Here is a 12,081-nt window from a genome sequence, read left to right as displayed (position 1 = left end):
AAATAAAATAAATAAATGGCTTCAGCGCAATAAGCTTTAATCGAAACTATAACATATTGCACTCCAACCGTTGCCGTTACACTTGGGCTATCGTTATTTGGATTAGAATATAGTAATATTTAAATGACGTTAATGTATAATTGTATTTGCGCGTGCGCATGTGATAACATAAATCAAGTCAGGCATTACAAATGCAATTGTTTTATTTTCAATTTTACCCTCTAAACAGCTAATAAAACGGACAAAAAAACCAAAAAAAAAAAAACAATTGAGTTCGAACAACAGGCCCAATTTTTGTTTATATATAAAGTATAATGTCTATAGACTGAAAATTACATGAGAAGTTTGGCCGAATACGTTCTTAAAACAGAAAAGTCTCTATTTATATACATACTATCAGGCTGCTGGGTATAGTCTGGTAGTAAATACTTCGCAATATGATATTTCAATTTATGCAGAGTTAATATGTGATATTATAGAACCAATCATCTATTGATTATTATATTGTTCTAAATATATAGTAGTGCTACACGGTCTGGTCCAGTCTTAAAATACATTAAAATAAAGTGTTTTAATTCATGCAGGTTTTTTATTCCTATTGTAGAGCAACTGTTTATTAATCATTGTATTGTACTGATGCTTTACAAAGTGAAAATAAAATGACTTTGGTGTCATAAGCTGGAATCGAAATGAAACTTTTAACGTACGAGCTTAACTGTTACCGTCAAAGGTGTCATCGAGAGGTAAAAACGTTAAAATTAAATTGACGCTCGCGTATAAATCTGTATTTGCTCATGAAAAACTTCAAGTAAAAAGTAGGAGCCACCTGGCATGAAGCTGAAAGGTTCTTTTGGGGGACAGCTACTGCTTAGCGAGAGATTATGGTGGGTGTAACCTAACTGGATAATCTGTCAAATACTAAACATATAATGTAGTAGCAAATCTGGGAAAAGCAACCTGAAAATCCGGTGGAAATGAGTCATACACCACATATTCTGCTATGTAATCTCTACAGCCACTTACCTTAAAGTGCGCATGTAAAACCTGATATAATAATATGAAATAAGACCGAGTGTGGAAAAAGATACAGTAGTCTGCTAGAGAAAAATTCGCACCCACAAACGCAATGTAATCTCTCTCTCTCTCTCTCTCTCTCTCTCTCTCTCTCTCTCTCTCTGTATATATATATATATATATATATATATATATATATATATATATATATATATATTACATGGATATCACAATTCATCAAGGCCCGGAACCCACTCGGGGATAAAGGTTATTGCGTGTACAGTAATCGATGAGATAGTATCGTAGTAATCGGGATATATATATATATATATATATATATATATATATATATATATATGTGTGTATGTGTGTGTGTGCGTGTGTGTGTGTATATATATACTTGTAGCTTCAAATCAGCATCGGCAGCAGTGTTTTAAAACCCTCCATTTCTTCCTTTAACGGGTTCAAAACAAGGAGGCGGGACACCTAATTTTAGGGTAAAAAGGTAAGAAATACCATATATCTCAACAACTTGACCTGGTGATAAAAAATAATATGGTTTTCGGAATCAGACTGTTACAACTACTCTTCATCAGTTAAGAAACCATGTACACCAAAAATGTGTTCGTCAGCTTATATATATATATATATATATATATATATATATATATATATATATATATATATATATATATATATATATATATATATATAAATTTAAATCAGGGGGTAGTCACCAACAATGTGTATTTTTTAACATTATTTTATTATTCCGTGTCTTGGTTTTTCATTGAGAATTATGTTTAGATCATTGTAATAATGTTTTTAAATAATTGAAATCGTTTTTTACGCGTTTCAGACGTTCTGTGAAGCGTCCTCTTCAGAAATTATTTTCAAATGTGTTGGAGATGTAAAAATAGCATTTCCGCAGTTCATTTGAAGTGTTCCCAAGGGGTGGAAACGTGTAAGTGTGTACTATTCATTGGAATGTTCAATTTTTATTACTCTTTTATTGGGCTGCGGCGAGGCCGCCGACCTCGGCTGTGTTGTGTTTCTCTCCCTCACTCTCTCTTTCTGCTTGTGTTTATATATATATATATATATGTATATATATATATATATATATATATACATATATATACGTATATATACGTATATATATGTATATATATACATATATATATGTATATATATGCATATATATATAGATAGATAGATAGATAGATAGTATATGGATATAAAGAGAAATACAGTGAAAGAGACAGACACTCTTATATAAAATAAAACTAAGCATGCTTAGTATATATATATATATATATATATATATATATATATATATATATATATATATAATACCCCAGAGACCACTTGAAGATGAGATATATGTGTGCACGACAGTTGTTGTAACAATAGCGTAATATTATAAAAAATAAATAAAATTTGTTTACGTTGGTCTTGAAGACGATAGTATAGTAGTCATCTTAAAAGCGAGGAGTTTCCCAAGCAGGCAGTTCTTGAAGAAAAGGGTTTATTCGTGGACTCCACATTTAGGTTCCGGCGTCTATGGATAACATATATATAATTGATATAGATTTTTGCTTTACGAACATTTTTTGAAAGATTATAGAAGTGGACTAGGGATTGGATCTTAGTCGAAACTTCTCATTAAAATAGGGATAGAACAGAGACAGGCTCGCAATCTCTCATCCGCTAAAAGAGGTGGCAGAGAATGGAGAAAGGGGTATTCGATACTAACTTACGAAGTCGATTTTGGATTGTGACAAAGCAGAAAACGGTTTCGAGCAGCTTCTGCTCAGATGTAACACGAGTATTCTATCCTAGGACGTACTTTACTTGAATGTATGTTTTAAATGCAAAAACAAAAAAAAAGGTGAGAAATTAATCGGCAGTGAAATATCTTCCTAGGTGATAGGATTGTCTAACGATTTTTCATGCGAACTGTTACATGTATGTTCTCTATTAGAAATAAAGAGTTGGCCAGATCAAGACGCTTGTCTAAATATAATCCGTCTTCCAGACGAGAGCCGTTGCAAGTTTCTTCTCTTAAACGACTGAGGTAAATTAAAAATTAATACACCGGTATGTACGTTTTTGTCTTGCTGTGTTCTTTGATATGTTTTGTATCGAACAGCTTCGATAACAATCGATAATCGAAAACATCCGTCTAACATTCATACGCATTTGAGATGTTTTGTTACCTCACAAGCAGAAATGCATGTCATATAAAATCAACAGTATTCTATATATAATAAAGGGTGTGCTCGTAAGGAATGTGTCTGTTTTGGAAACAATTGAACATAGTACTTGAATTTAGTATTTAAAACATACATTTAAGCAATTATCACAAGAAAAAGTGCAAACGTCCGTAATATCAAATCAACAGTAGGTTCTTTTATATAACAGGGGCGTTTTCGACATAAATGTTTCTGTTTAAACACAATTAAACCGTGAAACGTGATTGTTGCATAATTGGACTTTAAATAACTCCATGATATAAAAATAATTTTAGAGAATAATCGTACATTTTCTTACAGAGCAAGATACACTACAATATTTTGTGAACTTAATAAATGGAGGAAAGAATGTGCTGTGTCCTCCCTGCATATCGCGGTTGGTCCTCAACAAGATCATACAATTAATGGATTTGATTGAAAATAGGCGATTTCACCGATTTCAATGGCAATTTTGGGTCTATTAATTCTATATTCGATCTTTCTAACTACCGTATAATAATCTTCACTTTTGGCGTAACGGGCTGATTTAATAACACATATTTATCAGAACTCCGGGTATTTTCAATACTTAAGGATTCATCGCCAGGGATAAATTAATCTAACTGGTTTGAACAATTTATATTTTTTTTTGTTCTCATTTGTTAAGTATTTTATTTATCTTTTTTACATTGTTAAAAGTAATAGCATTCTGATATATTTGCATAGCAAGGAGAATAAATAACTCTACAAGCTCTCTCTCTCTCTTCTCCTCTCTCTCTTTCTCTCTCTTTCTTTCTCTCTCTCTATATATATATACTAATATGCATGTACATGTATATACATATGTAAACACACACACACACACACACACACACACACACACACACATATATATATAAGAATACCCACACACGCATATATATATATATATTATATATACATATATATATATATATATATATATATATATATACATTGTCTATATTTAGACAACAGCTTCTCATTCAAAAAATGTTATTGCGCTCACGACACTCTATCATCTTCGGGCATGTTGTAGAAAGTATGCATTTTCCGTATTATATATATATATATATATATATATATATATATATATATATATATATATATATATATATTATCATGTTGACGTGGTGGTTTATTATGAATTAAGTGGGCGGATTTTTTAAAAATTATAATATATAGGGAGAATATTTATTTACGATATATAAATATAAATGAATATAATATATATATATATATATATATATATATATATATATATATGAATACAATAGATATAATATGATAATATATTTTTTAATGATGATATATTTTAAATAATACGATAAATTAATATATTATTATAAGGATATAATAATATTATAAGATGAAAAGAAAGATAATAAAACAGAAGAATTGCGTACTCTTCAATAATATTTCTTTGATTATACACACACACACACAAACACACACACACACACACATATATATATATATATATATATATATATATATAGGACCTTCTTCAATAACGAGCAAGAGCAAACAGCTAGTAAGCGTCACACTGAAACTCCAACGAGCGGCATTCACTCACGATCAAAACCCAAATTCACTCTTTCTGTGCTCTATTTGTGCAAAACAGTGTAGATCACGAATTGGGCTTCACAGTCATCAACGGATTCGCAGATTCAATTTAAAAGAAAGATGAAGAAGACGTCCTCATCCACATGGATGGACTACCATAACTTACTAATTAACTAAATAACTCACTAAGCATTGTTATATGCATTGGCAATTTGATGTAACTTTAAGAGTTACTGTTACTTGAGGAGGGTTAGATGCAGTGTACATTGTTTAACGTTATTTATGTTTAAAGTGACAGGGAGTCTTTCATTGGTTTTATTCCTTGCACTTTTATTTAAGTGAGCCACATTTATCTACAGCGTGCTCAACATAAATATGGACGTAGAAATGTTAGGCCAGCACTGTACTAACACCTTAAACCTTGCACGGCATGTAATGTCGAATTATCCCACGTTGGAAATCACATTAATTCTTGTCCAATTATATTTGCATGACTTCTCTTCCAATCAGATTCTAATTTGGCATTAAATCTGAGCAATGTCGCGTGAAAAGAGCTAGAGTGCTGAGCTGCGCAAATATACTACTATTACTACTACTACTACACCGTAACAAAAAAAAATGCAATATGTTTATTATATATTTAAAATAATGAAAGGCGTATACATATATAACAGGTTCGTTTCAAAGGTAAAGTGTTCTATATTTCAATTCTTCAAAATGTTCAAAAGCTAGGAAGGCAGGAGTTTACCATTTTTAGCATTTCTTCTCCTGGGTTTATTTTCCGAAATAGGCACCACCATTCCCAATGCACTTTTGCTACCGATGTGTTGGTGGCAGTGCATGGCCGTTCGGAGCACATACTTTTCTTTCACATTTCTGTTGCCACTCTGAAGTATTTGGAGCCATTATCTTACTTTGCTAACATTAACAGCATCGGTTTCGTAAAAGTTAAACAGGCGTCGATGAATGTTGATCAATTCATTTTTTTTTCTGCGTGGAAGAGTTCTATGACGCAGATCTGCTTCTACCGCATATCCATGCAAGAGAAGTATGGAACCTTCCGGTCATTAATGCAAATGTTCAGTAATCATGACATTGCAATTTGAAAGCATATCTGATCATTTGAGCGTAACAACCATAGGAGGTGTTAAATTTGGAACGTCCCTTCTAGGAAACCTTATATGTTTGTATAGATAAGTAGACGATTGTGTCAGCCAAGTAGATATTTAGTGTAATATTCTTACACATATATTTATTAATATATATTGGCGCCATGGTAACTAGATAGGCAATGTATATTTTCTTAAAAAAATATCGAATATTAAAACGGACAGCAAAGTTATATCAGAAGATCACAAGATCTGCATCGATGGCTTATATTTGAACAATGAATAAGCAAGTAAAATATTCCTTATTGGTTGGAGCGCATAATCTTTTTAAAAATAAATACTGATTCAAAGAAGGATATCAAAAAAATATCTATCGGTGAAGAAAAGAAAACTATCCAACTGCGATTATTAAATTTAGTCCTCCAAGCAAACATTAGCAGCACCCATTTTAACAGATCGCAGACGTGTTTATAGCGATTGTACGCAAATGCCAAGATGGGTGCGAAGTAACGAAAAAGAAAAAAACAATACAATAAAAAGAACGTGTACTCAGGCTAAAAATTACGCCCGAGAGAACAGAGGTTTGTGAGAAAGAGACAGATTGAGCAATGCCTCGTGGGAAGAAATAGAGTTGTGGGTTGCGCACATATGCTATCACTACAATACATCGTAGCCACAGAGAATTTTGGAATGGTATATTATGTATTTGAGAAATATGGCAAAATGCATATATAGGCGGTTCGTTTCAAAGGTAATGCGTTTTATATCTCAACTCTTCACAAAACTAGGAGGGCGGGTGTTTTCCATTTAAGTGACTATTTGTGCTAATCTTCATTCGGGAAAGAATCCGGAAATAAATGTCATTATTACAACAGAAAAAAAGTGAGTCAAGTTGGCTTTTGTCCCTTGCGACGTACTATGTAAGAATTTGTTAGGTCCATAATGTCTAGATGTTTACGCGTGTGTAAAGGAGTGCTATATTACATTATCCACTCCAAGTATCATCGAATTCTGGAGAATGCCATGAAAACGTAACATAATCAAAATCTCAACCAGCATAACTTAGTTCAATTCTCGTGCTAAAACCAAAGTCCCTTTCACATTAATTTAGTATATTCTTTTAAACTATTATGCAACATAGTTTACTTGTTTTTATGACACCTGTATATAAAATATATTTGTCCAACGTTTTGGAATCATGTAGTTATAATATGGCAAAATAATTGCAAGGTTTTTTTCTATAAAACCTCATTAAACATCGCTTTATAAGAAAATAGATTTTTTGCATAACCATTCGCATTTTATGTCAGTGTTGCGTATAGAACTCTACAACCATATGGAACACACATTTTAGAGCCAAGTGTCAACAAACCCCGCTACGAGCAAATATTTAGCTAGCTGAGTAAACTGATATTTTTCAGCCAACTGCTCGCATCTCCAATTATGATAATCCCGGCTTTCCAGATTTGCACGCATTTTTAGAAGATATCATCACCTCATCTATTCAAAATCACGTTTCTTTTTCACCTCTCTAAACACCACACTCTAACTTATATTAATCACCTGTCCATATACGGCTGTACGACAGAAGATTGATAGGGAATGTTCCACAGTTAAGCTTGTGAGAGGCTTACAGAATCGAATGTGGTTACATTTTTTCCTATTTATTGTTCTTTCATTTTCGTTGTTTTAGTTGTTTCATGATTTTCTTGCCTGCATGTTTTTCTGAAAATAAAGTTAAAAGTAATATTTTACTGGATCTACATTAAAAAAAAACATGAAGAATTGCGGTTGCACTAACAAGATTTAGAATATATCAAAAATGATTATCATTTTTTTCTGATCCAACGCTCTCATTGTTTTTGAAATGTGTGTGGAAGGTGTTAACGAAAGTGTAAACGTTACGTAGCTGGGGACTTGAAGTATATATATATATATATATATATATATATATATATATATATATATGTATATATATATGTATTTATATATATGTATATATATATATATATTCAGATTTTGTGAGAGAATATATTATTATCTCCACTGCAAGACAACATTGCAGCAAGCAAGAACCACGGAAGCCAACAAACCGAAAGTCCAAGACCCAAGTTTTGCCCTTACTTTGGCTCATGAGTTAGACACATCCGAACTCAGGATTCGAAACCCGAGCCTCTTGCATACGAGGCAAACACCCACCCAACTGAGTAAACGCGACGCACACAAGACAGTCTTATTAACTATCATAGATCAATCAAACCGAAAGTGGAATTCACCTACCTTATCGCAACCAGCCTCAACCCAAGTCGATGTTTCTCTAGTAGAAATTTGTACTCGCTAGGGATGTCATCACGACAAGCATATCCTAATATGTGAAAGAATATATAATTATTGCCACTGACAGACAACATTGCAGCCACCAATAAGTATATATTCACTATGTGTCTCTATCTCTCTCACGCACACACACACACACGCACACACACACACACACACATATATATATATATATGTATATATAGCACAGAGATTGGTGTCGCCGTTCGTTAGAACACACACAAGCTCTAGCGTCATATATAGCTTCGCACAGTCTAATCATTCCGACGTGCACGTCATGTGTTCGGCTACGCTTACGGGCGTTTGCTCAATGGCGAGTGTTAAGCGCTATAAAACTAGATTCCTACTGCCTTGTGGCATAAGGCTTTGGAACCAACAGATTAGGGTGAAGTAATCGTGACAAAAACATCCAGTGGAGCCTAGGCCCTGTTAGCTGTGGCATTTATGACCGACTGACGTGACGTGTAGACTTTGCTCTGGTGTTCAGCTCCCTAACTGCGAGTCATGGATAAATGACATTAGGGGGAAGAAGGAGATCCTGCAAGCCGTGATGAAAGCAATGCTTCTAGGAAAGAACATATCTGAAGAAAATCTGCGGTCAAGGCAATTACCGATCATCTGGCAATGGCTGGTCACAAGGTTATTGTTGCGGAGACTTAGAGAAGGGCAGTCGTGTCGTACAAGGACTTGCCACTTTAATACAACGATGCACAGTTGGTACTTGGGATCTATATTTTATCTCTTATCTTTTTTTTATTTCTTATATTTATCTGTCGTTCATTTCTATTGCAAGTCCTGGCGATGGAGGAGTGGCAACGTGTACAGACCTGCCCAGTTGGAGGTACACAGAAGCGACAGGAACCCTATCTTTACATCGTTGTTATGCCGTCACATGACAAAGGCCAGCTCCGTTGTGGTTGCTGTGACAGAGCCGCAATACTCAGGGAGAATAGTACTCACCTAGAGTCTTGTGAACGTTCTTGAAAAGGTGCACTTAAAATTGCCTTGCATACTGTCACTGATTAGTCACCTGCAACTAACGGTTGTTTACGTAAGCAGGAAGAAAACAAAAGTGTATCTTAAAAAAAAGAATAAAATTCAAGTAAAGCTGTTGGAATGTTCGAACTCTTCTTGAAAAAAAAACTCCTCCAACCGTCCAGAGCGGGGGCAGCGCTTGTCAATGCAGAGCTAGGGAAGCCTGATACACACACACACACACACACACACACACACACACACACACACACACACACACACACACACACACATATATATATATGTATATATATATATATATTGCTGCTCTATCAAGAACCAGTCTCTCGTGAGAAGATCAAATGACAGAGGTATCATTAGGCTACGCTCTCTTTTGTATTGGTAAACTGGTGGGCATCTGTAGAAATAGTGGAGGCGGTTTTGCGATTAAACCATCTTTGGTTGATACTATGTAATTTTCTTCCAGTTTCTGTGACTGCATCAAAAAACTTCCTGTTCCGATCTCACACAAGAGATACATCACTATTCTTTCGGTCTATGCATCAATCCCTAAAGCGAATGAAGAGAAAACCTTGTATTTATACGAGTCGCTGCGCTCCGTATCTAAACCAATTAATGCAAAACTAGTTATCCTTCTTGATTTCAATGCCTGTATTGGGAAGGGATCTGATCATCGCAACCAGCCTTAACCGAAGTCGATGCTTCAATAGTAGAAATTTGTGCACGCTAGGGATGTCATCACGACAAGTCATTTAGGATCCACGATCCGTTGTCATTTAAGACCCACAAAATATTTTGCAAACATGTCAAGAGAACGTTACTGATGTGTTTCACACACTCTCATCAGTAGATGCTGATGCAATTGATAGCCTACCACAATGTGATATCATATTCAGAATGGGTCGTTTTCCTAGTCTGGATGAGATGCTGTTGACTATCACACAAGTTAGCGGTGGCACAGCATCTGGTTTGGTTGATGTTCCGGTGGAACTTCTTAAGTTTTCAGGTGTGAATATTGCTAATACTATACTTGGTTTGTTGAAGAGACCTGGGCAGATTCTCCTGCTTCACATGATTGAATTGGTGGTGTCTTATTGACCTTATTTAAAGGAAATAAAAAGAAGAATGTTTGTGACTATTACCGTGGGGTCACGCTTTTAGAATCTGCTGGGAAAGATTTCGCACGACTTCGATACAACCAGTTACTGAAGGATGTTTGTTCTAATGCTATTCCAGAGTCGCAAAATGGCTTTAGGTTTGGCAATTCCAGAAGAAATGCATTGAGCCACAGATAGTGCTGAATCAACTGTTTGTTGATCTGAGCAAAGCAGTTGACACTGTAAACATAGATGCTCTGGTTGATTATATAGAAAATAGAGGGTTCTCCAATCTTTGTTAGAATATTCAAGGAACTTAGCAAAGACATGAAAGCTCGAGTCTCGTTTCACAGAAAATTGTCTGATGTAATCCCAGTTGGTAATAGTGTCGAACAAGGTGATATTCCTGCCCCTACTCTTTTCTCTGTATGTTTTACTGCTCTACTTGCTCATGCGTTTCGAGAGTGCGATGAGGGTGTCATGTTAAAGTTTCGAACCACAGAAGAAGGATTAATGCCAGAACCAAGATGCGTCATGTCTTAGTTTAATAGTTACTGTATGCAGACGATGCTGTTTTTGCACGCTATAAATCATATAATGGATAGGTTTGCTCTCTCCTCCACCGCGTTTGGTCTGTTGGAATAGTCTGTCAAAAGCAGAGGCGCTGTTTACTCCTGTACCGGGCCAGTCATACGTGGAGACAAGCGTCATGGTATGTGGTGCTAGGAGTAGTTGATTGGTTTGTCTACTTTCGTAGTACTCTATCAAGTGATGGTTCTATCGGCACTGAAATCCGCAGACGAATTCAGAAGGAATCTGTAGCTTTTAGAAGGTTGGAGAAAATAGCGCGGTCTGATCGTGGCATCCAGACAGGAATAGGATCTGCGTTTACAAGGCCTGTGCGCTAATCACACTGTTGTATTAATCTCAGTATGGACATTACATAAAGGCACATTAAAAAGCTTGAACGATTTTACCAAAAATGCTTGAGACGTATCTAAACATCAAGTGGCAATCACAAGTACGCGATACTGAAGTCCTTTTGAGAGCACATTACTCTAGATTTTAGACCCGTGTAATCAGAACTCACGTGCTTTGGGTGAGCCACTTCGTCCGATTAAAAGATTGTAGGCTACATAAAAAAATATTATGGGATCTTGAAAATGGCAAACGCCGTCAACACTAGCCTTGGGGTGGTTCAAGGCTCTACAAAGAACGATTTAAGAGTCTGACATCGACACGTGGGAAAAACTTACTTACTTGCAGAAGTGACAAAAGCTGTACGTGAAAATTGTGATGCTCTAGAGAAAAAAAAACAAGCCCAAGCGAGAGGTTCTCAAAGCTTTAATTGGTTGTGTTTACCGTGACAGAGAGAGCTGGAAATGCGACATTTTGGACAAGTGCTTTTATTAACAGCTGGCTACGTCAACCACCTTAAGTCGCATAAAACGCCTGTTCAGGTAACCTTGGCACCTATTAGTCCGATTCAAACGATCTGTTTAATATGCATAGACGATTGCAAGTATAATGCTGGTGTGAGAAGACATGTGATTATTCATAGAAATACCCTCCAACTTCCAGAGGAAGTAAATTCAGTGAAAAATACGCAATGCATGGCCTTTCTAGATTAACGTCCAAAATTGAGCGCTTTAATATCGATATTTGATATATATATATATATATATATATATATATATATATATATATATA

Source organism: Euprymna scolopes, chromosome 39 (genome assembly GCF_053919585.1).
Source record: "Euprymna scolopes isolate OS-2025 chromosome 39, ASM5391958v1, whole genome shotgun sequence".
In the NCBI taxonomy this organism is placed as follows: Eukaryota; Metazoa; Mollusca; class Cephalopoda; order Sepiida; family Sepiolidae; genus Euprymna; species Euprymna scolopes.
Note: the sequence above shows the minus strand (reverse complement) of the source record.